The 5,095-nt window shown below is 32.8% G+C and overlaps 1 non-coding gene across 1 annotated transcript; it reads right to left on the reverse strand.

The window, feature by feature from the left end:
* Positions 1-4,313: 4,313 nt before the first annotated feature.
* Positions 4,314-4,417, reverse strand: LOC126002130 (U6 spliceosomal RNA). The gene has a single exon (XR_007492905.1). It is a non-coding gene; the product is annotated as a U6 spliceosomal RNA (small nuclear RNA).
* Between the last annotated feature and the right edge of the window lie 678 nt (positions 4,418-5,095).

The raw sequence follows: 5,095 nt of genomic DNA on the forward strand, positions 1-5,095 counted from the left end.
TGACATCCAAAATTAAACTCTGATAAATGTAATAAATGAGGACACTGGTCATTGAAATTGTGTGATTCCTGGGCTGAAGGTATAACGTCAAAAATGCAATATATATGTTATATATATTATAATGTCCTTCTTGGAATAAGTAACTGTGTGATACACTATATATGGCTGATTTGTAAGTACATTTAAAATGTTCAATGCTTTGTTTAGAAATTTCAGAGTTTCAACACATTTTATTTTTCCCTCACACTTCATATTCACAGTGTAGCATAAGAGAAAATGAGTGCTTATGACTTTTCATGAATTTCTAAGAAATAAATACTGTTAATCACCCTGCAGTTATTTTCTAATTTTAAACAAATGCATCACATATATATTAACTTTATATTTCTACATTAAAAATGTCCTGATATTTTTTGTCTTTATTTATATTAATACCAATATGATGGACAGATGGTTCTGATATAATAGGCATTTGTAGCTATAAAGAGAAACTGACTTAATAGCTATATAATCTATTCCATGATAGTTAGAAATGTGGGCTTAAAATAAGTGCAGCCTAATTTTGCATATAATTCTAAATTTGTATTCATTTTCTATTCTCTCCTTTCCACAAAATTTCTCCAAAGCAGATATAATGTCTCTTAAGGACATTCAGACAAAGACTAAAATGGAATTCTTGCCAGCATAGCACTGTAGACATTTAATGACACTCTCCTTTCAACATTGGCTTAATACACTTTAGCTACCTTATAAATCACTTCCATAAAATTAATGTCATATATAAATAACTCTACTTCCCACATAAGGATTTCTGTGCTTAAACAAATGTACTTTATCCATATAGCAAGGTCGAAAAAAAGTCCAGAAAACAATCCATCAAAGTTATAATAAAAGTTTAAGGCTACCCAATTGGAAATTCTATGAAAAATGTTATTGCATATTTGCTGGGGGCCTGGGATTAAAGAACTCTTCCATTTGGGGCTACATATTATTAAATAAATATACTTTAGTCCATTTAACAATAAAATTTGTGACCTCCTTTGCAATAGGTAAAATCCAATTTCCTTTTCAGTCAACAAAATATTATGCCCAATGTCTTTTCTTCCCACTCTGTTGCTTTCCTTTATGACACGGGAGTTCATAAAGCAATTCCCCAGCCTGAGTAGAAAATAAACAAGCAAATGGCAGCACTTAAGGAGCCCTAGGCATAACACCTAGAATAATCTGCACGAACACATTTATCAAGCAATAGTAAGTTACAAAACATTTGAGAAATTTGTTTCTGGAGGGAGTTGAGAGAACTCATTTGAATCCACTTTGTCTCATAAAGGGAACATTGTGTTCATAAAACCACAGGAACATTAGGAAAACAGCTGCTTTCTTTCAAAATAGAGCAGCCATATCAGGTGTAAATTCCAACCAGGGTATAGCTTGATCAAGTATAATATGTTATGTAAAAAGCAACCACAACTTTAAATTTTAATTTAAAAAAATAGCAACATTATTTAAATTTTTATCAGAATAAAAATTACTATAAGTTCACCAACAGTCTCTGGCATTTTTTTCAAATGGCTAATTTGAAAGAAGTATCTCATATAAAATTATAGTAATATTTTATAGCAATAGAATCTTTAAATTAAATTTTACTGGTAGTTTTTAATTATGATGATGTTATTATTAACAGTAGAAGGGCTGAAGGTCCAGCTCACGACATGAAGCTCACCACAAAGAGTGATGAGTGCAGTTAGAGAAATAACTACATTGAGAACTATCATAACAATGTTCATGAATGACTGAAGTAGAAAGCCTTCTAGAATACAGGCGGGGGTGGTTTGGGGAAGAGGGAGATTTTGGACATTGGTGATGGGAAAGTTGCACTGGTGAAGGGGGGTGTTCCTTACATGACTGAAACCCAACTACAATCATATTTGTAAACAAGGTGTGTAAGTAAGGATATTAATAAAAAAGAATTAATAGAAAACAAATGGAAACTCTAAATAAAATATTATTATAAATATTACCTAATAAGCTCCATTTTACGTGGAAAATATTGTTACCTTTTATTTTACAGCCTTTTCCAAGGCTTGCCTCTTCATTCACCTAAATTTAGCTCTAAATACTCCAGACACACAAACTCCCCAAGGCTGAGCAATCTGGGTTAGTTGGTCATTCTGTCAACCAACAAACAGGATCCACCATTCATCTCCTTCCAGGAATCTACCTTTTTTATCTAAATATTGGAATTAACTTGAAGTTAAGTAACTTATTTTTCAATATATATTTAGTGTAGAAAATTGAAACCATAACTCATTAACCATGGTATGTTTTAATTAGAAACTAAATGAAATAAGGTGGTAGAAATTAAAATAGATTTTTTCTTATGATGGGTTATTGTTATATAACAAATAAATGATTTGGGCATTGGTGAGTTTATTTGGAGGTTGGGTTAGTTCACATCCAGAGATCTTCAGGGGATACTGCTGACTCTTAGTAACTCCCTGGTGATGCTTAAAGAGACCATCTGTATTGCTAGGGTTAAATTGGATCATATTATGAACGGGTGCCTTACTTCCTGGACTGTCTCTCCAGCCAAAGATTCGAATTATGATAACAGTACAGAATTAAAACACTATTTTTATGTCCAATTGCATAAATCCTTCTAGATCTAAAAGCAATTTGGCACTGTCTAAATATTTTTGAATTGGAATTCAGACATTTTGCTGAGATATAAAGGTGCCAAAGAGATAGTGGCTGGGTTAGGGCACTTGTCCTGTATAAATTGATCCTGGTTTCATTCTCAACACCACATAGTTAAGTTCATATAAAAATAAAAATCACAGGAGTGCATCAAGAGTTCATTCAATTCAATTTTTAAAAAATCTAAAAATGCAAGTCCCAGGAAGTGGCTATACCAGTTATTTAGGAAAGTTCATATTTTCTAAGGATGTTTCTAAACTTGATTTCATTTTTAGGCCTAGTCACTAATGCCCATAATCTTGCAATGTTCTTTACAATACACAAGAATACCTTAAAGAATGAGTAATGTATTCATATTTGGGGATGTATTATGAAGTAAAGAAATTGTTCTAAAATAGCTAGTTACATTTTCATTTTCTTCATATTTTTTTGTAAATAAGTTAGTTATAGGCTGAAATTTTATAGTTTTATTGATGTATTATTTATTTGTATGATAGCTATTTCTTAGATCTCTGCATTTAATTTCATGGGTGTAAGACTTGTGATGAAAATATAAATTACAACTTGCTCAAAGTTCAGGTTAGAGCAATAGTATAGTGAATGAGCATTTGTCTTGCATGAGGTTCACCAGGATTTGACACCCAGACTTCATACAATCACCTGAGGATACCCAGAAATAATCACTGTGCAGAGTCAATAGTAAGACCTACTCACCTTTGAGGGTTGCCAAAATAAAAAATCTTTTATTAAAACATATCTATCTAAAATCTTACCTATTATACATCTATATTTCTATATAGCTAGGTAATAGATAGTTCTGTGAAGGCTTATAAGGTTATAAGAACTATTTTTTTATTTAAACACCTTGATTACATACATGATTGTGTTTGGGTTTCAGTCATGTAAAGAACACCACCCATCACCAGTGCAACATTCCCATCACCAATGTCCCAAGTCTCCCTCCTCCCCACCCGACCCCCGCCTGTACTCTAAACAGGCTCTCCATTTTCCTCATAACATTCTCATTATTAGGACAGTTCAAAATGTAGTTATTTCTCTAACTAAACTCATCACTCTTTGTGGTGAGCTTCCTGAGATGAGCTGAAACTTCTAGCTCTTTTCTCTTTTGTGTCTGAAAATTATTATTTCAAGAATGTCTTTCAATTTTCTTAAAACCCATAGATGAGTGAGACCATTCTGCGTTTTTCTCTTTCTCTCTGACTTATTTCACTCAGCATAATAGATTCCGTGTAGAACTATTTTGTAAATGAGTAAGCATTAGAGACATCATCCTCTTCATACAGATGCATTTTTTTTATTTTTTAATTATATTTGGAGACAATATGTAATGTTAGGCATGAAACTCTGATTGAACTGTGTGCAAGGCAAATGCCTTAAGTACTATCTTAAGTCTCTGGTCCACAAATGTGTTTCTTATGATCATACTCAACTTTTACCCTGCCTTTAAATTTTAAATCGTGTTTTCATACATTGTGTGTTCGATGTTGAGCCAAGTTCAGGTTAGAGACTGGGGAATAAAAAATAATCGGCCCATTGAAAAACACCCTTACTTATCAAGTCCATGGATTTCTCTTATTCTTTTTTTCTTTTTTATTAAAAATATAGAACGCTTCACGAATTTGCTTGTCATCCTTGCGCAGGGGCCATGCTAATCTCTGTATCGTTCCAATTTTAGTATATGTGCTGCTGAAGTGAGTACGACTTCTCTTATTCTTAAGAAGCACAAACATTGGGCCCTCCAAAGAGATTCTTAACACTTAAAATTCTTGCCATACTGAATCATTTTCCCATAATGTTCTGCCAATCTTCACAACAGCCCTATAAAAACCTTTAACCTCATTCTGAAAGCATGAATTTTTGGAGACAAACTCACTGTTTTTCAGGTTCCTAGAACCCACCCCCAAATCCTAGTTGTTTCGCATCAACCCTTGTCTCTTGAATATTGTTTTTTAAAGCCACAACCACCCAAATGTAGTTTGGATAAACTTACAAATTTCTACTGTCAATAAGATAATATACAGCTTATAATTATTCTTAAAGTTGTATTGATGGTCTTTTATTGTATTTTGTTTATTTTTTGGCTTTGGAGTCACACCTGAAGGAATTCAGGGGATACTCCTGGCTCTGCACTCAGAAATTGCTCCTAGTAGGCACAGGGGACCTTATGGGATGCCAGGATTTGAACCACTGTCCTTCTGTTTTGGACTGGCTGCACGCAATGCAAATGCCCTACTGCTGTGCTATCTCTCTTGCCTTGGTCCTTTATTTTTTTAAATAATTGATATGATATAAAATAATTGCAAAGAAAGATTATACCTAAAATAAATGAGTTAAATGAAGGTCAGATATCTATATTTTTTTAGATTATTTTTATATA

The sequence above is a fragment of the Suncus etruscus genome, chromosome 2 (genome assembly GCF_024139225.1).
Source record: "Suncus etruscus isolate mSunEtr1 chromosome 2, mSunEtr1.pri.cur, whole genome shotgun sequence".
NCBI lineage: Eukaryota > Metazoa > Chordata > Mammalia > Eulipotyphla > Soricidae > Suncus > Suncus etruscus.